This window comes from Lissotriton vulgaris, chromosome 9 (genome assembly GCF_964263255.1).
Source record: "Lissotriton vulgaris chromosome 9, aLisVul1.2, whole genome shotgun sequence".
NCBI classification, from domain to species: domain Eukaryota; kingdom Metazoa; phylum Chordata; class Amphibia; order Caudata; family Salamandridae; genus Lissotriton; species Lissotriton vulgaris.
Window position 1 is genome coordinate 1,132,317,657 of NC_141697.1, and position 25,868 is coordinate 1,132,343,524.

The following is a 25,868-nucleotide window of genomic DNA, read 5'->3' on the forward strand; positions in this document are numbered from 1 at the left end:
CCTGCGTGTGCTTATAAATAAACAAAGCATAACAAATGTTTTTAAGCACACTCAGGTCCCCAACTACTAAATCAGCCCCCAGCTTGGCAGCACACCAAAACGCCCGGTAGCCAGTCTGGCCCTGCTAGTGCTCCTGCTTCCTGTGCCTACTGAGCAACATGGGGTCCGCAGGGGAGGGCAAGGGGGTGCGCTTGCCCCCCCCTGGGTCACCGGTCCCATTCCTTTTGGTCCGTAATGTTCAAGATTACAGCAGGCTGTTCCCCTGCGAGAAGCCCCAGGAGTTTAAATGATCTCTCACTTAGGGCCTCTCACACTTCTCTTTGAACTCTAGAGGCTGCAGCAACCCCTCCCCGACCTCGAGCAGACTGTGGACGGGCCCATTGTCATTCTCTCTGCTGCTGATCATCACTTAAAGAATGACAATGGGCCGTCTGCATTAAAAGTGCCTTGAAGGCGAGTGAGGAAGTTAAAATGTTGCCCCCCCCTGGAAGGCGAGTGATGAAGTTAAAAGTTTGCCCCCCCCCGGAAACATTTCTGCGGACGCCCATGCTGAGCAAGGGCCGGGCCCCAAGTGCTAAGGGCACACAATAACGGCTACACCCACCCCTGTACCCTGTCACCATGTTCTCAGTTACTTGTGCGTAGGTTGTGTCCTGCAAGGATGCCTTACAACCTAAATTCTTTCCCATTTAACACACTGATAAATATATACGATCCTCATACATGGCCTTTGCCTTGATTGTGATGATGATAGGTATTTAAATAGCGCCAACAGATACCCAAAGAGGGACTCCTGATGCTGAAATTGTAGAAAAAATACATAGTTAAAAAGCTAAGTTTTTAAGCCCTTAAAAATGTCACATTGTTTGCCTGCAAATAAAGAGACAAAATGAGTGAATTATGCAGTTTAGGTGCAAGGTAGTAAAAGGCATGATCTCTCAAACGGAGGTGGAAAATCCAAAAGGTGTCAAGCAGAAACAGATCAGCAGACCTTAAAACATGGCTAAAAAATATATTTTCAAATTTTTTACTATAATGTCAATGTGCCTTGGTTACTTAACACTATTCTAATGCTCTTGCTTTAAGTATTATAAAATACTTGTAGGGAATGCTTTAATTACCTGGTACTGAATTTCTATGAGGTAAAGTCAATAAGAATAACTCATAATAAATAAGAGGCAAAATCCGTGATATTTGAGGTTTCTCAAAATGGGTTTTATTCCTTAAAAAGGAATTGGGTAATTAGCATATTGGCTCGAGCCAAGGTGGCATACCGTTCCGTCACCACGCAGGTTCGGGAAGGGACAGACTGACAGAGTCAATGGTAATATGCGAATATGCAAGTATGCGACAATACATTATTGACAGGCATTCATATATATAGTCAATGCATTACAGTAAAGGCATATGCAGGAGGCGTAACAGCTGAGAAGAGAGATAAGAGTGCATGTACGTAATACAAAAAGGCGTTACAATAGGCGTGCATGAAGGCGTGAACAAGAACGTCATTTAACATGATGTCACAAGTAGGCGGATCCATGAGTGAATCCGGCAGTGTCAGCAGAAATACATGGCAGAGATGCGCGCGCAGCAGTATGACGTGTAATGTACGTGTAACTTGAGGGGTGAAGGGGGACTTGACATTTAGCCCTACATGTGGAGACAGATGTCTGGATGTCAGATCAACCTAATCCCAAATCGTATCTAATATCTCATGGTTAAGGAACTGTATTATCTGGAAGGAAAAGGTCTTTCGGACAAGAGGCTATTCCATACTGACTGTGAGTGCGTGTATGAGCGTCTACGTGTCTGCATGAGATGCGAGGGGTGCGAGGGAGGGCATGGGCCTACCATGGAAACAGAGCCCTTTGCTCTGCAGCTGGAAGGATGTTGACGTGAAACTACTAGACAGGAATGTATTTTCGAGGAGTGGAGCAGATAATTCGAAGGTTGAATACAGTCTTGGCAGGCAACAGGCTGAGCCAAGCACCGTTAGCCGCACAAGGAGTAAGGCAGAGGTCACGGGTACAGATGCAGGCCCAGGTTTGAGATTCAGAGTCAGAAGGCAGGAAAAGGCTCGATGGCAGAATTCAGGGCCTACTTCGCCAGAGCTGAAAAACGTGTTGAGTTCACTACATAAAGACGTTGGCATGGCATATTTAGGAACGGACTATTCAACCCATTCATGGTGGATCTGAAAGAGGACATGTTAACGTTGGACGTAAATGTATTTGCGTCTTCACAGCTTGAAGTGGAGGGAACATACATGTACTAGTAACGTGTACACGGAGTCGTTGGGGTCTAAGATAGGGGACACAATCGATCACAAAATTTATATTACCTCATTCCCTCCTTGTCCCCTACGGACCCTTCATGATATATCGATCTGCATGAATCGATCAATCTGTTCATGTAACATCATTTGCTCTTCTTTCTTCTTTTGACGTTTTGACTGAAAACTGGAATGCGGAATACATGATGTGGCGCACAGGCCGCAAATCGCCGGTCCACATTGTAAACACAGGCAGCAACTGAATACTATGAGAAGGCCAATGCCTAGGAAGGATAGGATCTTCCATCCCCAAGCGGTCAACGTTGTCCAGAACCAACCGGACCAAGTCCAGGTGCCTGGATTCTGATGTATCAGACTTGCAATTTTATGGAGACGTGTTATAGCTTTATATACCGTTGGCGCGTTTTCTGGAATGAAAACACAGCAACTTGACCCGATGACCTTACAGGCTCCACCCCTATCAGCTAGGATGACGTCAATGACGAGACGATTTTGAAGAACAACAACCCGCATGGCAGACTGTTCCTCTGTTAAGTTACCTAGAGCGGAAGTAGCTTCATTCACTACTGCTTCGAGTGTTCTAGTTAATCTACGTATCAGTTTACTATTAGTAACAGTACCTATGTAGGGGAAGAAACCTTTATTGAAGTCTGTGTATTGCTCCCATGCCGTTTCAGTGTAGTCGACAATCGGGAGATCTCTTCGGAGTCTATTGTTTACTAGATTGGTATTTCTGTGATAATCAGGAGGAGCTAGGAAAACAGGTGGCAGAAGGAATGCAATGTAACAGGTACCATCCCAATCTGGAGGCAAACGTATGTATGCGGTATGGCCACAGACAAAGTAGGAATGACGAGTAGCTCTAAACGTGGATTTGCCTTGATCACTGAATTCAATCACAGTAGTACATTTACTATGACCTAAGTGTATGGAACCATTCTTTCTGATACATAATTCACCTTTGACTGGTAACACTGACATAGCAGGCAATACTGGTGCGGCTTCGGATTCAACAGTTAGAATCATGAGGTTAATTGTGTAATTACCTAATCCATATACTTCATTTTCTAGATCAGTTCCTGTTCTAGTGGGAAGTCCCTTCTTGTCGGGGTCACAGACTTTAAGTAGAACTAAGTTCAGGTTTCCCCAGACCCAATTCCCATCGTAAACAGCAATGTCAGAATCTAAGGAATTAATCAATCTAAACCATGCCCCACAGGAGCCATTGTGAGTGAACGGGTACGGAAAGAGGGGCAGAACTCCCTTGTATCTCTGGTAGGGAGGGAGTCGGCCACATATCCAGCAGTTTGTAGCGTTGTTAGTCTGATGGGAGTGATGTAACATACTAATGAATGTGTTGTTGCGCAGCGCAAGTCTGTAAGACAATTCATGGGGAGGTAATTCGCTAAAGGAATGTTCGACAGTGACATTGTAAGCAGATTGTGCACGCTTGAAAATAGGGTAGTACATGTGCAATAATATACTGGCAGCAATAATAAGAAAGCTTAGAAAAAACATAATCAATAATGTCACTATACAGTGACTACGAAGTGATTTACAATATGCACGTTTCTTGAGTTGTCTCTGTCTATCTCTCTCTCTATCTCGGTCTAGGGGATACATGTCAGAAACTAATTTAACCGATTCACCTAGGGGAGGACTTAAACAATTAAACTGTCTGACTTGCTAGACCGTAACTTTAGTCTATATTCTTCGGAGGCGGTTTTCTCAACCAGGGGGAGTTTTGAGTCAGTTTGTGGAGGAGGGCAGGGCTTAGAGTCCAAGTCCGAAGGAAGTCCGTGAAACTTTTTGATGTGGCTCGAGTGCAGCCATCCTTTTCTGCCCTCCAATTTAACAGCCGTCCTTGTCGTCAGAAGAACCAACTTCGGGGTCTGCCAGCGGGGCTCCAGTGGACTTCTCCGGTCAAAGTTCCGCACGAACACAAAATCGCCGGGGACCACTTCATGGGGCTTCACCTCGGTGTTTTCGGGAAAGGCTGCAGCTACCTGTGAACGACAAGATTGTAGTGCAGACATCAAGGAAGCAAGGTAATCTGTCAGCATAATGCAATCAACATCTGTGATTTTACGAGGTATAGGCGTCCCCCACATATTTGGTGGCCTACCGAAGACCACTTCATACGGGGATAGCCCGGTTCGAGAGTGCGCAACCATCCTCATATAGAAAAGGGCAACTGGCAAGGCTACTATCCAGTCAACGCCTTTCTCTCTACATATTTTTGAAAGTCGGATCTTTAGAGTCTGATTATGGCGTTCCACGAGACCTGCTGCCTCGGGATGCCGGACACAGTGGAACTTCCACTGATACCCTAACAGGAGTGTTATGTGTTTCACAAGCTCGGATGAGAATGGCTGACCGTTATCTGAGTACACGATACGGGGCAAACCATACCGTGGGAAGAACTCGCGAACCAGCTGCTTGGCAGTGGTCGGAGCAGTGTAATCTGGGACTGGATATGCTTCTGTCCATCGGGAAAGTGCACATACGACTACGAGGACATACTTGAATCCTCGACAACGTTCCATCTGGATATAATCCATCTGGAGGACTTCAAAAGGGTGATCGGGCTGCTGAAATCCACCTTTCTCTACAGGAATGCTTTTACCTGGGTTGAACTGACAACAAATCATGCAAGTACGCACTTTTTGTTTCGCTGCTGCTCGTAAGTTCTTATTGTACCATATGTGTTGAATGCTATCTAGCATTGCCTTTTCTCCTAGGTGTGCTGGGCTATGTATAGTGTTAATGATGACTTGAACCATAGAATCGGGGAGAAACCATGTAGATTTTCCCTTCGTCATCCATCCCTGATCTGTTTGGATCCCTCCTAGTTCAGTCCATTTCTTGATTTCATCTGGTGTGGCATGTGTCTGTATGTCAATTACATCATGTGTGGGATCCTTGACTGTCATGCAGTGTGATTGTGTCGGAACTATTGTCTTTGTCAAGTCAGTTACATGAATTCGATTCTGGGCAGTTTGCTTAGCTGTTCGGTCTGCCAGGTCGTTACCCTGGGAGATCGTATCGGTAACCTTTGTATGTGCCTTACACTTCATAATAGATATCGCAGTAGGTAGATGTATTGCATCTAACAAGGCTTGAATGAGGGGTCCGTGTTGAATGTTGGCACCGTGAGAAGTCAAGTAACCTCTCTCTCGCCAGAGGACTCCGAAATCGTGAACGACTCCGAATGCATAACGTGAATCAGTGTATATGTTAACTCTCTTATTTCTGGCTTGACTACAGGCTTGTGTCAGAGCGATGAGCTCTGCTGCTTGAGCTGACAGGGTGTCGATACAATTTGTTTCTATAACTTCGGTGTCTGTCGTGACTGCGTAAGCTGCCACTAATTCTCCTGTACCTGTTCTCATACATGAACCATCCACATAAAGTGTCAGGTCTGGGTCTGGTAATGGGACATCTGTCAAGTCTTTGTCTGGGTTTCGTCGTAATAGTGATGACTTCGATACAATCATGCTTCAGTGGATCTACACCACTTAATGGCAAAAGTGTGGCAGGATTCAATGTGCTGCAGCGTCTGATTTCTATGTGTGGTTGAAACAATGTCAATTCATAACCTGTCAGTCTTGCTATGGTCAAGTGTTGGGTCTGTGTACGATTTAAAAGAACTTCCACGGAATGTGGAACTTGTACTGTCAATTGATGTCCTAATACTATGGAATCGCTCTGTCTGATTGCTAAAGCTGTCGCTGCGACTGATTTCAAACATGCAGGTAAAGCTTGGGCTACTGGATCTAATGTGCTAGAAAAGTAAGCACACGGTTTGTGTGAACCTGCTTGTTCCTGAGTGAGGACTGACAAGGCAGTACCTTCACGTTCTGTGACAAAAAGTGTAAAAGGCTTACTGTAACATGGTGTTGCTAAAACTGGTGCTTGACATAAGGCTTTCTTTAAGTCTTCAAAAGCTTGTGTATGTTCCTGAGTCCAAGGGAGGACAGTCGATGTCGCTGCCTCCTGAGTTGTCAACTGAATGAGTGGCTTTGCTAGAAATGCATATTGGGGAATCCATTGTCTGCAGTACGAGGTGAGGCCTATGAAAGCCCGCACCTCCTTTTGTGTTTTCGGTGGTGACATGTTTACAATTAACTGGATGCGATCTGGAGTGAGCTGTCTCCCCACTTTGGACAGCAAGTGACCCAGGTACACAACTTGCTGAACACAGAATTGCAGCTTTGAAGGGGAAACCTTGTGCCCCTTGTCAGCCAGGAAATTTAAAACCGTCAGTGATGCTGTTTCACATTCGGGTTCGCTTCGTGCGGTGATCAGCAGATCATCGACATACTGGAGTAGGGCGGTGTTAACAGGCATGTGGATACTGTCAAGTTGTCTTTTCAGTGCTTGGCTATAGATGCTGGGGCTTTCTGTGAATCCTTGAGGTGCGCGTGAAAATTTGAAACTTCGTCCATTTAAACTGAATCCGAACAAGTATTGGCTTTCTGGATCAATTGGGACGCTAAAGAAGGCGTTCTTGAGGTCAATTACAGTAAAGAACGTCGCTTCTGAATCAATAGCTGTCAGTAATGAAGAGATATCTGGAACCACAGGATACTGTGGTACAATGCATTTATTCAATTCGCGCAGATCAATAACTAATCGATAAACAGGTGGTGCATTTGGATCAGTACGTTTAAGAACTGGAATGATAGGAGAATTACATACATTGGAGTCGGTTTCCACGACCACTCCTTGTGCAATGAGCTCGTCAATTATTCTCAGTAAAGCCACTACAGCATCTGGAGGTAACTTGTATTGGCGAATTCGTGGTAATACCACTCCTGCTTTAAGTGTGACTCGATATGGTGTAATGTGCATACAACCTACATCAGTGGGGCCTTGCGCCCACAAGTGTGCAGGTACACTCTGTAACCGGGGATCCATGTCTCTTAATACATAATGGCCTTTAAAATCTCGCAAGAATAATCGTACTCCTTCAGGAGAACAGCATATTATAGCTCCTAGAGCTTTCAGTGTCTTTATACCTAACAAGTTTTCTGGACATGATTTTGTAAGCAATAAATCTGTAGTCCGTGTCAAAGGACCAACTGCAAGGGGAAGTGGCTGTGATACTTCATTAATAATAGGCTTTCCTGAAAATCCAAGGGAAACATTCTGTGAGCCTGAGAGGGGTGCCCCTGGAACCTCATTGTGACTGATTGTGGTCCTGCTTGCCCCTGTGTCAATTAAAAACTTTCTGTCTTTTCCTAACACTTGACTGTGTACATAAGGACCCTCTTGATCTACAGGAACTTCAATAAGGGGCAAGCCAAACTCCCTCTCTAGGCTGTTTCATGTGTACCGCTGATAATCGGGGTAGTCATTCTGTGCATACTGGTACATCTGTTGTGTCGTGTTCTGTGTTGCAGTAATAGGCTGTTGCTGTGGCACTGCTACAGTTTGTGATGAAGCTGGCATAGGCGGAATATGTTGTATATTCTGTGGTGCTTGTTGCTGGGCCTGATCTTGTCTAGGTACGCGCGGTCTCTCCTTGGTCTTACCCGTGGAGATATTGTGTTTCAGAACTGCACAATCGTTTACATAATGACCTGGCTGTTTACAATAGTTACATGTCCCTTTAACAGGAGCCGTCGAATTACTGGGCTGGGTCGCACCCTTTTTGTGACCGTCAGCAGGAACTGACTGGGCAACTAACATTTTCATTTTTGTGTCTTTCATACGTCTTTGTTCATGTTCTTGTTCTTCTCTAATTCTATTCTGGTGGTACTGTAACATTTGTAACATTTGTGAAGGGGTGTTAGCTTGCCAAGTGCTTTTGACTTTCAGTACTCTGTTCTTAACCTGGGGCAGTGAATTCTCGACTAATTTCGTTACAAAAAGGTGTGGATATGATTCCCTGCTTGATTTCAGGCCGCTATTAATACCAAAACATTTCTCAAATCGAGTATAAAAATCACTAGTGTCTTCATCGGGTTTCTGTTTACAGGCTGAGATTGCACCCCAATCTTCCTTTTTCGTACTTAATAAACGTGGCAACACTTGTACTAACAATCCTGGTAATGCTTTAACCTTATCCCCAAGCCCTTGGCCTGGAATTCTAGTATTCTCTTCGTTTTCTAATGCAGTCCAATCAATCTTTGCATTTCCCACTTCCCATTCTTTTTCTTTAAGTTTCTCATAAATACCAGGAGGCAGTAATACTTTCAATATCTTCATAAGGTCGGGATAAGTATAGTCACCCATGAGTAACATGTCTTTTATTTCACGGTGAAAACCTGCGGGGTCTTTATCATGGCTAGGTACTAGTTTTTTCATTTCCAATAATTCTATTTTGGTTATGGGTGTGAACACAAACACACGTCTAAGTGTATTATCGGTATTCTGAACTGGGTGCACTTCTCGTAACGGATTCTGTCTATCCATGTAATACATTTTTCTTTCCATGGAGTGTGCTGAATCAGACGGTGGACATAGAAAGGCACTATATCTGTGCCGATGTTCTAGAATTACCTTAATTAGATTGGTACCTAGACCTCTCCACTTATTCATGAGTAGTTCTGCTAATATATCAGGCAGGGGGCCTGGATCGGAATGTTGGCTTCTATACAATAGAAGTAGGTGTTGTATCATGTGTGTACCAGCTAAACGCTGTTCACTTGGTGTCATGTTCAGAAATGTGTGTGCTAACGCATCATCACTATATTTCTCGGGACTGTCAGCCCATTGTACTGCTGACCTCGCTAATTCTTGTTCATCCATAGAATCTAGTACATGGTACCCCATTCGTTCTCGGAGTCTGTTATCAGTAGCTTGAAATAAGTGGTCAGGAGTTCTTGGGTTACACATAGCTTCTTGAAAAATTCTTTTACTTTCTGGACGCACTGGGCGCATTGAATTATTAAAGGGTCTTCCTTTACCTACATACGCTATCGTTTCTCTAACTGGTAATTGTGCTTGTCCTGTAGCTTCTTCTGGTTGCTCCTCTTCTGAGGACTCAAACTTGTCTGATTCATTTTCTGGTTCTAACTGTCTTGTTTCATGTATTTTTATTACTACGTTTCTGATTCTTTGATACATGTTTTTTATACAATTCTGTCTATCATGGCTCCCGTCTGCTATATTCTGACCCCATCTATGAAGTGCTTTCATTTCCTCCGGGTCCATCCCCGGCCTGTCTTGTTCTCTTATTAAGCAGTTTATAAAAAACCGTAATATCTTGGCTTGAGTGTCAACTTTCTGGTGAGCCATGGCTTCCTTAATACTTTCGGGTCCTTGCCCTGTTTGGACAAAATGATATATTCTGTCTAGATGTTCAACCATTCCGGGTAGGGTCAACAAAAAGTTGGTGACCCGTCTTAGTCGTACTGATGCTAGTATTAATCTTTCATCATTTCTACCGGGTACTGGATCATATCTACAATCCCCGAGACGTTCTTTTATTATATCAAAATCGGCTGATCGAGGTGTACGTTGTTGTGCTAGATCCCTGTAAGTCAATCTATGTACTTGTGGAGGTGTCTGGAAACCTATCGCCCCTCCGGATGCGCCTCCTGAGGCACTGGCTCCGAAGGGGTTGTTCGGGTGAAAAGTGGAAGGAATGGGTGCGGGAAGAGCTGGAAGAACGGGAGGAAGACCAGGAGGGACATTCGGAACGGGAGGAAGAGGTGGAGGAGTAGCTTGTCGCGGGGGTAGGGGCTGATTGTCTCGGGGTCGAGCGCCGCCAGGAGGAGGTGTGCGCGGCGGTGCGGCATTAGCATATGCGGGCGCTACATCATCTAGATAGGAAGAAAGGAAAATGTCCTTCGCGGTTTTGGGATGCATTTTAGTCGGGAGCATGGGAGGTGGTAGATCTTTTGGTACTTCCGGAGTGGCCTTAGGCAAACCTTCGGCCAGGAGAGGATACATACCATTCCTAAGGGTGTTTAGTTGTCTGTCTACTTGTTCTATTTTTACTCGGATACCTTCCTCAACTAATACGTTTTCTTGGGCCTTGTCTGAATCCTCTTTCCTTTTCTCTTCTTTTCTAAGTGCTTTTTCTGTACGCCTATGCGATTCTTTACGCCATAATTCGATGGCATCCTTCTGTGACTGTCTGGCTTTCTTTTTCCGTAATGCTTCTTCTACTCTTATGATGCAATCTGAATCCCATGTCCCTGCAGCGGGCCATCTCTGATTCTCTGCTAGATCTTTAGTGTAGTCCACCCATAAATCGAGAAATAGAACGGCATCTAGGCCGTGCTTGTGGTACATAAAGTACCCTGGAGTGTCCCTAGGTGGAATGGGAACAGCTTCCTCGAGTATCCCTTTTCTAGTCTTTATCTGTCTTAATTTGGAAAATAACGGCATCTTAAAAATCTGGCTACTTGGTGCTTACTCAGATATGAACACAATGAACACAATAATCACAATAATGACGATCGAACAATCACTCATACCACGACATTTTGAGACACATTAAAACATTTTGAGATGAACAATAACAATTAGAATGAAACTCGCTAACTGGATAATACTAGATACACTGCTCAACAGTACAGACTGGATATACTGCTAAACAGTACAGATACACTGTCTAAAACAGTGCAGACCAGGTCTGTGTACCCAAACCTGTCTTGACCGGCACAAACTAATGCGCACGTCTAGATGCGTCCCCAGCAACGGTACTCACCGGGAAGCACGGAAACAGAAGGCCTCGGAAACTCTGGACTGGACTCGACTGGATTCGGACTGGATTCGGGCTCGACTCGTGACGCAGATACTTCGGAACTTCGGAACCTGGTGGGCCTCCGTATACCTCGGATCTTGCTCTCTCAGCTAGGCTCTGGTCGGGATCCTCCGCACTTCTCACCGCCTCGTCTGGGTGTCGATCGCGGCCTCAGTCACCTCCGTTGGCCTGAGGGAGATACAGGAAATCCTGCGGGTACGCGTAGTTTCCGTCCGGCTGTGGCAGGGGGCTAAGCCTGCAAAGCACCTCCGGCGGGTGAGATGGGGGAGGGGTCCCTATTCGGGCGCCAATTATGTGGTAAATTTAATTACCTGGTACTGAATTTCTATGCGGTAAAGTCAATAAGAATAACTCATAATAAATAAGAGGCAAAATCCGTGATATTTGAGGTTTCTCAAAATGGGTTTTATTCCTTAAAAAGGAATTGGGTAATTAGCACATTGGCTCGAGCCAAGGTGGCATACCGTTCCGTCACCACGCAGGTTCGGAAAGGGACAGACTGACAGAGTCAATGGTAATATGCGAATATGCAAGTATGCGACAATACATTATTGACAGGCATTCATATATATAGTCAATGCATTACAGTAAAGGCATATGCAGGAGGCGTAACAGCTGAGAAGAGAGATAAGAGTGCATGTACGTAATACAAAAAGGCGTTACAATAGGCGTGCATGAAGGCGTGAACAAGAACGTCATTTAACATGATGTCACAAGTAGGCGGATCCATGAGTGAATCCGGCAGTGTCAGCAGAAATACATGGCAGAGATGCGCGCGCAGCAGTATGACGTGTAATGTACGTGTAACTTGAGGGGTGAAGGGGGACTTGACATTTAGCCCTACATGTGGAGACAGATGTCTGGATGTCAGATCAACCTAATCCCAAATCGTATCTAATATCTCATGTTTAAGGAACTGTATTATCTGGAAGGAAAAGGTCTTTCGGACAAGAGGCTATTCTATACTGACTGTGAGTGCGTGTATGAGCGTCTACGTGTCTGCATGAGATGCGAGGGGTGCGAGGGAGGGCATGGGCCTACCATGGAAACAGAGCCATGAATTACTTGCACAGAGACAGTGAGGCCGAGCCCTTTGCTCTGCAGCTGGAAGGATGTTGACGTGAAACTACTAGACAGGAATGTATTTTCGAGGAGTGGAGCAGATAATTCGAAGGTTGAATACAGTCTTGGCAGGCAACAGGCTGAGCCAAGCACCGTTAGCCGCACAAGGAGTAAGGCAGAGGTCACGGGTACAGATGCAGGCCCAGGTTTGAGATTCAGAGTCAGAAGGCAGGAAAAGGCTCGATGGCAGAATTCAGGGCCTACTTCGCCAGAGCTGAAAAACGTGTTGAGTTCACTACATAAAGACGTTGGCATGGCATATTTAGGAACGGACTATTCAACCCATTCATGGTGGATCTGAAAGAGGACATGTTAACGTTGGACGCAAATGTATTTGCGTCTTCACAGCTTGAAGTGGAGGGAACATACATGTACTTGTAACGTGTACACGGAGTCGTTGGGGTCTAAGATAGGGGACACAATCGATCACAAAATTTATATTACCTCAGGCAAGCCCTGTGGATATTGCTTAAAAATGCATGGCCTTTGACATTGCACTGCACACAGTACCAATATCATCACCACCTGCAGGGCATTGCCTGTAGGCACTAAAACAGGGTATGACTTTCATTCTTACCCTAAACTCAGTAAACATGCCCACAGTGCTCAAATAAACTGCCATGTGGGTGTGTCTCCTGGGTAATGCTCAATAACCTTTTGTCTATTTCCATTCATCTTTTTTGAAACTGAAAGAAACCAAAACAATGTTCACGGATGTCTTGATTCAACCAGCAAGCTCGAGGAACTCACTGATTAACTTACCTGCATTTATAATGTCTCATGCAGAGATTCATCAAATGGTGCCAACATGATTATTGATGAGACAGGATCTTTCCCATGAGCTAGGAGGTACAATTTATTTTACAAAGTGTTTGTAAGTGTTCATGTGATGCAACTTCCAACCATAGCGTACATTTACCATTTGTTAATCAGGTCAAAAACAGTAGCACAAAATTGGGTTGTGCTACTTGAACGCTCACACAAATGTTAATAAGTACATACCTAAGCCTCAACCATAACCACAGGGTGCTATGGCTTGTAATATGTAATTTTATTTTAAGTATTATGCTGGCTTAATTTCCCGAGGGCCTGCCTAGCATTCAGTTTTATTTCAGCAAAGTTCTGAGAGTGTCAAGCACCATTATAGGTATGGCAGTCAGTGAGCCTCAAAGATTCATGTTTATGGTAGAAAAAAGACAAGATATAAGGAGAAAAGACATTCAAGTATTCTTAGAACTGCCTTTGTGCAACTGAGAAATCTCAATGAACCAAGGTTGTTTGTCGCTTTAGTCCCAAATCAAAAATTCTTATGAATACAAAGAAATTAAGGATCGGGCAATCTTGGAATTTGAGATACTAGTGGTTATCCTCATATTTTGATTATAGTGGTGTCAACATTTCGGATTAAAACCGAATGCAGAGAAAGGGTGAGAAGACAGAGGAACAGGACATTCCACAATATTTACTTATGGTTCCTGTGGCCTTCCTTTGACCTCCCTCCCCCCCTCCCTGTACAGCCTGTGGTACAGAAAATTCTGGACCCGTGTTATAAACTTTGTCGTATCATGACGATTTTGGTATCGACAGACCGCAAATGGTTAGAATACTATGCACAATCATTTCCGTCGTATTTGGGTGATGAAATCACCCTGAAATGAGAGTTTCCGTCTTGAACCCTCGGGTTCCATTTTGTGAACGGCAGCCATTTTGTGATTGCCCTCACATAAGCCAATGACTCAGGCCAGAAACGAGTCTGAAGGACACGTATACTTTTGCTGACTCCTCTGTGACCTGGGCAAGCTGACTCCATTGGCCGAGGCCAGCCTGTTCGGCCAGTTCCTTTCCCAGTGGCCGAATGAGATTAGTATCAAGGTGCAACATATCGTAAACCTTTCATCGCACACAAACCATGCCTAATCTTACACACACCTGTCTCTGTTTCTTTCTTTATGACCTGCTTTACGAGGAGGAGGTGCCAGTTTTTATTGGGGGTTCGTCAATATCTGATGAAATTACTGGGCCTTGCCGGTAATTGATTATGGTTGGACAAACTGAAATGTGGGCTTGTCATCATGACTCTGCTTTTCCTTTGTAGTGAAAATATGTGAATGGTCAACTGTAAAATAAGGAATGTTTGCCTAAAGCGTAATATTTTGTATAAAAGAAGAAGGCTGGCTTTGTAAGATTGAGCAGTCTCCTGAGAATATACACCGTGTTGTACTTCTAGGATACCTGTTACTGGCTGCAGTCAATAAATTCGATCTTTGACTTCACCAAGAAGACTCTGTGTTTCTGTAGTCTGAAACAGGAAAAACTTGAAGTCTTCGGGTGTGTACTGGGTTCTAAAAACCCAGTACTTCAGTTGCCGCTTCCAACGTGGGGTGATTTCAGCGGTACCGGTCCAAACCAGAGGTTTGTGAGGAGCTTCGTGTGAAAATTCTGGAGGAAGGCCGCCACTTCATCGACCCCTGTATGTCGACGTGGTCCGAAAGTCTTTGCTGCAAGGTTCCCCACTTCCCGACGGCTACGAAGGACTGCTGCCCTGACTATCGCCCTGTTTTGGACCCTTGATGATTGGTAGAGCGAAACGATAGACGAGTCTTCTGGTGACGTCATCGATCATCGATACCTCAGTTAAGTATAAGTGGAGCGTCTCCCAGTCCTTAGTTTGGTTCTTAGTTTTTGGTATCCCCTTGGGATCGCTTTTATTTGGAACTTGCAAGTCCCAAAGCCGAGGGATTTGTGTATTCACGAGACTATCGTATTCGATAATCCTTTGAAGTTTGAAGCTAGACTAGAGAGCTAAGATGCCTGGTCTTAGCAGACTTGGAAATTTGTTTTGTCTTGGTTGTAATAGGGATTCCCGATTGGAGGACTCGTGTCCGGTTCCTCCGATTGGAACTCCAAACTACGAACTTTCTGTGAAGCATGGCGTAGGCCCTATCACATATAATGCAGTATGGATCCGATACACCAGGAAAGATAGTGTTTTAAAATGGCCCCAATATGGTAGTTTTGACGCAGAGATTTTGGATAATCTGGAGGTTAAACTTTTTAAGAAGAAAGACCGGCCGGCAATGTTTGACTCTTTTCGCATATGGCGCAAAGAAGCCAAACAGAGAGAAATGAAATTAGCAAAGAAAAATAAACGTGAAAGAGGTATGTCAATGGTGCAAGCTGCCATTGCGTTTAGGGATAATGAGGAAGAGCAAGAGAGCGAACAGACGCTTAGAGCGAAGAAATTAGCGGTAGATAGATGCTACCCAGTTTTGCCGCTTAAACAGCAGAAAGACGAGACAGATCTTATGAAGGATCCTTTAATGTCGCATCTATTGAGTTCACCGCCACCTTATGCACAGAGTGCTACTGCACCACCGCCACTGGTTGTGGCCGTGCAACTTCCCGTTCTTGTACCACCTGCGATTCCTCCACAGCCAGCTCCTTTTCCGTTGGCTACTGTTCCTTTGGCGCAGCCTCCTCAGGGGCCGCCAACTTTGCCTTCTCCTTTGTCTACTACTCCTACATCTGTCCTTAATACTCCTTCTATTCCGACTTTGGATTCTTCTGCTATTGTTCCGTCTTCTCTTATTCTTCCATCTACTCCTTCTACTAGACAGTGAATGACTGCTGCCTTTTCTGGTTTCTTGACTCCATGGTTGGGACAATTGGGTATGTCTCCTGTGAGTGAGAATAGACAATTGCGTAGTCAATTGCCTGATATAGATGAGCGTGTGGTTTTGGATCATATGGCAAGTAGATGGGTTACGTATACTTCCCAGTATGACCTCGAGGGTATCATGGATGTTTTCCGGCAATGGAAAGCATCGACGCAACGGTACGTCTTTGAAATGATGTGTAGGTTCCTCCATGAACAATGGATTGACGAAGTGGATAAGGCTCCTGAAGAATTGTATCGTGTGCATTCAGAGTTTGCGAAAGGCACGATTGTGAGTCTCCTCGACATCGAGAGAGCGGTGTCGACGTTGTTATCATTTTGTAAGAATGCTCCTTCTGAGCGGTTGTTTGAGCCTGATTCGTCGGTTGGGAGAAAAGCGCGTCAGTATTCGATGCAAGAGGTTCCTCCAGTTTGGAGACCTCTAGATGGAGCTGTGCCTGCGCACTTTCAGCGAGTGTGGGTACATGTTCCTTGGAAGCGTGCAGAAGTCTTAGCGCTTAAGCAGTCTTTACCTGATCCGCGCAAAAATCCTGCGGGATATTATAAAGAGCTCACTCAAACTGTGGGGTCATGCGTCATGAATTTAGCAGACATAGACATGCTGTTTGGCAACGTTGTTCCACAGCCTATCTGGAATGTGATTCGACATACGGATCATGATCACGAATTGGGTGATACATGGGTTAATATTGTTGCTGCGAATGACAGACAAGTTGGAGGTGCTAAGCCTGAAGATCTGATTGCTGAACTTCCTGGTAGAATAGTTACTTTCATGAAGACTTTGATGCCCGAAGTGCGTGTTAATTGGGATAAATTGTCTGCATGTAAGCAGAAGAAAGATGAGACGGTGTCTGATTTCTTTACGAGGTTCGTAGAGACTTTTGTAGATCATAGTGGTCAGGATATGGCTACCGATGGTGGCCAGAGATCGTTCGTTGACAAGTTTGTACATAATTTGCTTCCCGAGTTGTGCACTAAGTTGAAGGATTCCGAGAGTGCTTGGCCAGTCTCTACGTCAGCGCAGATTTTAGCTACGGCTCAATACTATGAAAATAGGCGCAAAGATGAGTTAGAGAAAGCGGATAAGAAGACTAAGGAATTGAAGACTAAAGTTCTTCTACAACAAGCTTACCCACCCCGTACTAATAGCCAGCGCGATTATCAGCAATCTCAACAAAATTCGGGAAACTCGCAAAGGAACGAATCTTCTCAACAGCGTTTTCCATATGGGCCTAATCAATGTGCGTATTGTAAAGAAGAGGGTCACTACAAGAATAGTTGTCCGGTCTTGTTGCAGCGCACGAATGGCGCTTCTGGTGTACGTGGTATAGGTGCTCAACAAGTGCCTAGAGGTAGAGGTTGCGGACAGAACGTACGTCCTTTGCCTCCACAGAATTCGATGAATAGTTTTGATCAACAGCAAAGTTCGTCTGGAAGGACAGCACAGTACTATGTAGATGATTATTATGTTGAAGGTGACGAAGCGAATGGTAATGATTGTTAGGACAGCCATGGACAAAGAGAGGGAGTTGTTTCAGTTCCAGTAGATCAGAGAGGACCCTATGTTGAAGTGATTGCATCAGGTGTGTCAGAACCTTTTCTGCTAGATACTGGTGCTACAAAGAGTTCTATTATGCATTCTAAACTCCCTGGCGCACCTTTGTCTGGCTTAGATAATGTTTCCGTAGGTTTTTCTGGCGCCCCCGTTACAAATCCGATTTCTGCTCCGTTGTCTCTTTCTGTTGGATCTCGTAAGTTTGAAGCACCACTCATTTTGACTACAGGTTGTAATGAGAATTTATTGGGATTGGACTTATTGAAGAGATTGTATGCGACACTGTATTGTTCCCCATCAGGAGTACATCTTACCTTGGGTGAGAGAGTGATCTCTCCGATGTACCTGTCGAAAGCTAGTCTTCCATCTGAGTTGTCTTCTTTACCGGATTCATTGTGGGCTACTGGTCCGAATGATGTAGGCCTATTGGAGATTCCTCCATACGTTGTGAAACTGAAGGCGAATGCTAAGTTACCGCACATTCCACAATATTGTATCTCGAGTGATGGTGAAAGAGCACTTTTAGAGATCATTTATGATCTGATCGAAAAGGGTGTCATTGAGAGGTAACGTGTGCAATAGTCCTGTTTTGCCTGTTTTAAAGAGAACTGATTCTTCACAGCCTCCCTTTATATAGATTTGTCATTGATCTTCGTGAAGTGAACAAGATTGTTGTTCCACAGTTTCCGGTTGTGCCTGATATTACAGCTTTGTTGACTATGATTCCAGCTACTGCCACATGGTTTTCGGTGATCGACTTGAAGAATGCTTTCTTCAGCATCCCGATTGCCGTTTAGAGTAGGGACATTTTTGGATTCTCTTTAGGAGGACGAAGCTTACGCTTTAAACGCACTCCTCAAGGCTATTGCGAGAGTCCATCGATCTATAGTCAAGCTTTAAAGACACAACTTGATTTGTTGGTTTTACCAGATGGTGCAGCCCTTATTCAATGTGTTGATGATTTGTTAGTTGCTGCTGATACTGAGGAGATTTGTAGGGAAGCCACTTTGTCGTTGTTACGCCACCTGTCTGATTTTCATCACAAGGTTTCTCTCTCCAAGCTACAATATCGTCGACAAGAAGTAACATACTTAGGTCACCTCTTATCGAAGGAGGGAAGGAAACTGACCCCAGAAAGAATTCAAGCTATTGCGAAAATGAGAGTGCCTATGACACAGAGAGAATTACGTGCGTTTTTGGGTATTACGTCGTACTGTAGGAAGTGGATCCCTAATTTTTCTCTGTTAGTAAAGCCTTTGGTAGCATTGACCTGTAAGGATACTCCAAATCCCATTCCGTGGTCTGAAGATTGTCAGATAAGTTTTTCCGAATTGCGCAATGCGTTGTGTTCGGCTCCTGTATTGGGTACTCCTGACTACAGTAAGCCTTTCACATTGTATGTTCACGAGAGAGAGGGATGTGCATTGTCAGTGTTGACTCAGCAGTTCGGCGATAAGCAGCGTCCATGTTCTTATTTTTCATCGACTTTGGATCCGGTAGCTAGAGCATTGCCGAGTTGCTTGAGGGCTACGGCGGCAGCGGCTGTTTCAATTCAACAGTCTGCTGGTTTGGTTATGGATAATATGTTAGTTGTCATGGTTCCACATGCAGTGGATACCTTGTTGAACCGTACGAAGACACAGCGCCTAACTAGTGCTTGGTTGTCGGGTTATGAGTTGACGTTGTTAGCGAGCCATGTGCACATTAAACGATGCAGCACGTTGAATCCAGCCACATTGTTGCCAATTACGGCTGAGACAGATAGCGAAGAACAGCATGGCTGTTTTCTGAGAACTGAAGAAGAGACGAAAGGGAGAGTAGACCTTAGGGACACTCCTCTTCCTGAGTGTGATGGTACTTTGTGGGTTGATGGCTCGTGCTTTAAGTTGCCGAATGGTGATACGACTGCAGCATATGCTGTTACGACTTTGCATACGATTGTTGAAGCTGCACGTATCCCACATAATTCAGCACAAGCAGCAGAGTTGATTGCATTAACGAGAGCATGTGTCTTGGCGAAAGGAAAACGAGTGAATGTGTATACTGACAGCCAATACGCATTTGACGTGGCTCATAGCTTTGGACGTTTGTGGCGTGAACGTGGGTTCCTGACTTCGCATGGGACAAAGATCCAGCATGAACAGTTGGTGAATGAACTTCTTGAATCTCTTACTTTGCCGTTGCAAGTAGCGATTGTGAAATGCAGTGCCCATAAAAAGGTTACGGATGATGTTGGTCGCGGAAATGCATTTGCGGATGAAGTTGCGAAAGAAACTGCGAGAAATGTGATGAGCCGAATGTATGTTGCAGGCCCTGCAAGATGGGTTGGTGACGTTGGCATGTGTGAAGATACGATTGAGAGTGTGAAGTCCATTCAAGCTGAAGCTACAGAGAAAGAGTTGAATGAATGGAGAGAAAGTAGAGGTAGATTGGATTCGAATGGTTGTTGGACTGATTTGTCAGAGCATCAGAGATGGTTGTTGCCTAACGCGTATGTGCTTCCAGTTGTTACAATGGCTCATGGAATGGCACATATCAGCGTGAAAGGGATTTGTACGTTGTTGGCTCAGGTTTGGCAGAACGCGGGAATTCCTAAGTGTGCAGAGAACTTGGAGAAGAATTGCATGGTGTGTTTGAAATACAATCCTGGTAGGGGAACCCCAACTCCAGCTGGTCATTTTGCTCCTCCTACGTATCCGTTCGAGGTTTTGCAGCTAGATTTCATCCACATGGAAAGGTGCAACAATTTGAAATACGTACTCGTTGTTGTTTGTGCCTTTTCAAGATGGGTAGAAGCATATCCCTTAAAAGACAATACTGCCTTATCTACAGCTAAAGCCCTTGTCAAAGAATTCTTCCCTAGATTTGGAATGCCGAGAATGGTCTGGAGTGATAATGGGAGTGAATTTGTGGGTCGAGTCATGAAGAGAGTGTGTGAGTGTCTAGGTATCCAGCAAAAATTCCACGCTGCAAATCACCCCCAATCAGCTGGACTAGTAGAGTGCTATAATGGCACGTTAAAACTGAAATTGGCCAAGATACAAGCAAGTACTGGTCTTAAATGGCCTGACGCTCTGCCTTTAGCACTCCTATCAACGAGAATGACTGTGCACTCCCGAGTGGGACTTAGTCCCTATGAAATTGTGTTTGGCCGTCCGGCCAATATATGGGGAGTGCCGAGGCCAACGAAACTCAGCGAAATCGAACACCCTGTACTGCTTGATTACTTGTATGAATTGACGACTAAATTGCATGTTTTACACCAACAGGTTCACAATACTCTGCCTCAGGTCTCTGAAGCTCCAGGACATCCTATCAATCCTGGATCTTGGGTCCCTTGCTCACTGCACCATCAGGATTCAAGCAAGCCGGGCCGAAGACGGCTGTAATGCCAGAAACCGGTCCCCGGAAGCTTGTTTCCTTTCCAGTAAAAGAATTGGCTTGGTAGTTTGGTCTGCCCTGTTCCCATGATGCACTGGGCCAGGGACAGACTAATTTGCATGTAGCCAGGTTCTGAGCTGGGATGGTGCAGTGAGCGAAAAAACGGTGATGGATCAAGCCCTGATCTGTTGACTGGGTACGAGTATTCTGCTTAATTCAGATGCTCTGTCCATCACCACCCCCTTTTCTGAATTGTTTTGTCCACCATAAGCGTGGAAGGGTATGCTCAGACATGAGTCCCTTGCTCACTGCACCATCAGGATTCAAGCAAGCCGGGCCGAAGACGGCTGTAATGCCAGAAACCGGTCCCCGGAAGCTTGTTTCCTTTCCAGTAAAAGAATTGGCTTGGTAGTTTGGTCTGCCTTGTTCCCATGATGCACTGGGCCAGGGACAGCCTAATTTGCATGTAGCCAGGTTCTGAGCTGGGATGGTGCAGTGAGCTAAAAAACGGTGATGGATCAAGCCCTGATCTGTTGACTGGGTACGAGTATTCTGCTTAATTCAGATGCTCAGTCCATCACCACCCCCTTTTCTGAATCGTTTTGTCCACCATAAGCGTGGAAGGGTATGCTCAGACATGAGTCCCTTGCTCAGTGCACCTTCAGGATTCAAGCAAGCCGGGCCGAAGACGGCTGTAATGCCAGAAAATGGTCCCCGGAAGCTTGCTTCCTTTCCAGTAAAAGAATTGGCTTGGTAGTTTGGTCTGCCCTGTTCCCATGAGGCACTGGGCCAGGGACAGACTAATTTGCATGTAGCCAGGTTATGAGCTGGGATGGTGCAGTGAGCTAAAAAACGGTGATGAATCAAGCCCTGATCTGTTGACTTGGTACGAGTATTCTGCTTAATTCAGATGCTCTGTCCATCACCACCCCCTTTTCTGAATCGTTTTGTCCACCATAAGCGTGGAAGGGTATGCTCAGACATGAGTCCCTTGCTCACTGCACCATCAGGATTCAAGCAAGCCGGGCCGAAGACGGCTGTAATGCCAGAAGCCGGTCCCCGGAAGCTTGTTTCCTTTCCAGTAAAAGAATTGGCTTAGTAGTTTGGTCTGCCCTGTTCCCATAACGCACTGGGCCAGGGACAGACTAATTTGCATGTAGCCAGGTTCTGAGCTGGGATGGTGCAGTGAGCTAAAAAACGGTGATGGATCAAGCCCTGATCTGTTGACTGGGTACGAGTATTCTGCTTAATTCAGATGCTCTGTCCATCCCACCCCCTTTTCTGAATGGTCAAGAACTTCCAGCGGACAAAGAATGATCAGCCTTGTTGGACCGGTCCCCACCTAGTCCTTCTCTCAAAATGATCAGCTGTTCGAGTGGAAGGGAAGAAGAATTGGATCCACGGCGTACACATCAAGAGGATCCCTTTACCTCTACCGTACGACCGGCGGGTCAAGGAGGGGATCGCTGACTCCGAAACTGAGACTGTGCCTCGTTTTCTGCCTTTTAGCGATGCACGTGTAAAAGGAACAATTTCTGAACGAGAAAGTGACAATATTTTGCAAGAAGCTGTGCCACCGTCAATTCAATTGAACACTACAGAGCCTGAACTCTTGTTTCAGAACCAGACAGTACTTGGAAAAAGCCGTTATAATTTGAGGCCAAGAACTATGGACAAATAAAAATTATTTTTCTTTACTATTTTTGAAAGTGCAGCTCTCTCATCCGAGAAACTTGCTTATTTTTGTTTTTCGAACCGCCATCCGGGTTCTGCTGCTAGGGTCGCGGTTGATTAAGTCTTTAGAGTGCAGCTGAAGACGTTAGGTCGACAGTTCTGGTTGGTCTAAGGGAGTTGCCCTGGACTGACAGAAGCATTCCTTAGCATAGAACACCCTACCGCCGCGGGCAGCAAATTAGAGAGGATGGAGTTTTTCGAGATGAAGAGACCTGCCAAACAGATGAACTTTAAAGCCAGAATGTGTATATTGATGACAAAGAAACGATTTTTGATATCATGTATTTTCATGTTGCTTAGTGTGATGACATTTTTAATAGGATATGTTTTATTTAATTTTCAAGGGACCTTTGCACCCACTACACAGTCCACACCTCCTTCTACTGTTCCTTCGCATTCTTTTCACCCTCTGCCTGAACATGAATCCACTAGAAGATTAGAGTTTATTAATAACTCCTTTGTTCAGTTGTTACACCAACACCAACTAGTAGTGAACACAACTAATTGTTGGGTGTGTGGTCTTATGCCACATACAACAGATAAGGGTATCCCATACTTGGTCTTACCATTTAGTTACAATGGTTCTTTGTGGGCGTTTCAGACGATGTTCATATATGCCATCGAACCATATCCCCCACGTTCTACGAGAAGTATTTCGAGCAACAAGGCATTGGTAGTGGGAATAAAAAATATGAGCAGAAACATTGACTCGTGTAGAACGATTTCTAGAGATGAGTTACAAGCTTATGATAGATGGAATGTAACAGGATATGGAGTTGCTCTGAGTGAGAACCAGCCAGCAAAGAAATCCTCCTCGATTTGGATTGTACCCCATCAGGGTCACCTATGTCTGCAAGGTAATGGCAGGAATCCCAGAGCTCAGTTAGGGAGAAGTATTTGTACTGAAACGTATGTTTTTGCTTCTCGGACATCCCCTTGGTTTCTAGCAGCTAAGGGTACCTATTTCATCTGCCATGACAGAGCCTATACATGGTTGCCCCCTGACTTCTCGGGCACATGTTTTGTTTTGTTCCTGTTGCCTCCCATGTATACGGCCGCGGCAGATTACCATAAGACAAGGATAGTTAGAGGTGTCATTAGTAAAGAAGACACTGCAGGACAAGAATTTGGAGATTTCGTAAAGGATTTTCTGCCGTTTTGGGGGCCTATGGTGAACAGCAGGAACATAAGACAATTAACAAGGGTGGTTGAATCCACTGTAGTTGAAACAGCGGGTGCCCTTAGTAATTTGACTGCTGAGCTCCAGTCGGATCGCCTTATGACTCTTCAGAACAGGGTTGCATTAGACGTCATACTTGCAGACCAAAGTGGGGTATGTAAAGTGATCCAATCAAGTTGTTGTATTGTCATCCCCCATAACGCTCCGACAGTCTTCCAGGCCATTTCCAAACTGCATTAGATCTCCGAATCTATTCACGTGGATAATGGAGATTGGTCATTGATGGGGTGGTTCTGGGAACTGATATCTGCCTGGGGATGGAAGATTCTGATAGTCATTGGGATGACCTTAGCCATTCTTTTCCTGTTCTGTCTGTGTGTACAGTGTGTTCCTGCAATATGTGGCCTTTGTGCTACTTCATGTGTAAGGAAACCTGTATCAAGAAACGAGCTAAGTAATAGGATGATGCTACAGCAACATCTCAGTGACTTTATGAATACAGACCTGGACTCAGATTAGCGTGAGTATAGGTTATTGCCTATGTAAGGGCAAAAGGAGGGTCTGTGGTACTGAAAATTCTGGACCTGTGTTATAAACTTTGTCGTATCATGACGACTTTGGTATCGACAGACCGCAAATGGTTAGAATACTATGCACAATCATTTCCGTCGTATTTGGGTGACGAAATCACCCTGAAATGAGAGTTTCCGTCTTGAACCCTCGGGTTCCATTTTTTGAACGGCAGCCATTTTGTGATTGCCCTCACATAAGCCAATAACTCAGGCCATAAACGAGTCTGAAGGACACGTATACTTTTGCTGACTCCTCTGTGACCTGGGCAAGCTGACCCCATTGCCCGAGGCCAGCCTGTTCGGCCAGTTCCTTTCCCAGTGGCCGAATGAGATTAGCATCAAGGTGCAACATATCGTAAACCTTTCATCGCACACAAACCATGCCTAATCTTACACACATCTGTCCCTGTTTCTTTCTTTATGACCTGCTTTACGAGGAGGAGGTGCCCGTTTTTATTGGGGGTTCTGAAGAACTCAAAACTTCATTCTCAGAAAATATGTGAATGGTCAACTGTAAAATAAGGAATGTTTGCCTAAAGCGTAATATTTTGTATAAAAGAAGAAGGCTGGCTTTGTAAGATTGAGCAGTCTCCTGAGAATATACACCGTGTTGTACTTCTAGGATACCTGTTACTGGCTGCAGCCAATAAATTCGATCTTTGACTTCACCAAGAAGACTCTGTGTTTCGGTAGTTTGAAACAGGAAGAACTCGAAGCCTTCGGGTGTGTTCCCTGGCACCGCTGGGTTCTAAAAACCCAGTACTTCAAGCCCCTTATCCTCTCATCTCACCGTATCCATGGCCTTCCCATAACCCCCTCATCCCCCCTCCTCCTCTCACCATCCATTTCTACTTCTCAATTTTGTCCTCCTATGTATGATCTCTATTCTTCACCTCTGCTCAACACCAGTAAAAATATCACTGTAACTCCATCCACTCCTTTCTATCACCATCTTCCCCCCCTCAGACCCTTGCATCACATCTCTCTCCCCAGTCCCCCACAGCCCACTGTCCTCCTTTGCCTACTACACTTCCTCCCCCACCTTCGACCCTCGCACCCCAACACTCTCCCCGGTCTCCCAATTCCCCCTGTCCTCCTTCTCCTTGGTACCTCTCTCCCTTAACCATTGAGCCACCCTTCACTCCGTGCTTAGCTCACCTCTCTCTGGAACTAAACTTGATTCTCTCATCTCTTCCATTTCCCAGCTTGAAGCGTCCATTTCACTCTTATGTGTTAAGATATCCCCCTCCCAGAATAACCTCCAGAGGAGTTCCTTGCTCCCGCGCCCCAATAAGGCCAACCACAGTCTGTCCTTCACAGACATCACAAACTTACTGGCTAGCTACATGACTACCAACGTCAATTCCCCTCCACTCGCCTCTCCTAACAATTCTACTCAATTTACCATTCAGGCCATCTCTTCCATCAGAACTTACCAGCCTCCGCCTCAAGGGGCACCCTCATTCAAGAATCTAATCCCTATCCCCCTCATCAAACCAGACACACACATCACCAAACAGTTGTATGCTCCATAACTGCTGATCTGCAACCCAACACAAACTGGAAATCTCTGCCACTATTACCCACCACAATCTCAACATGCTCTTTCTCACGGAGACCTGGTTTAATGACT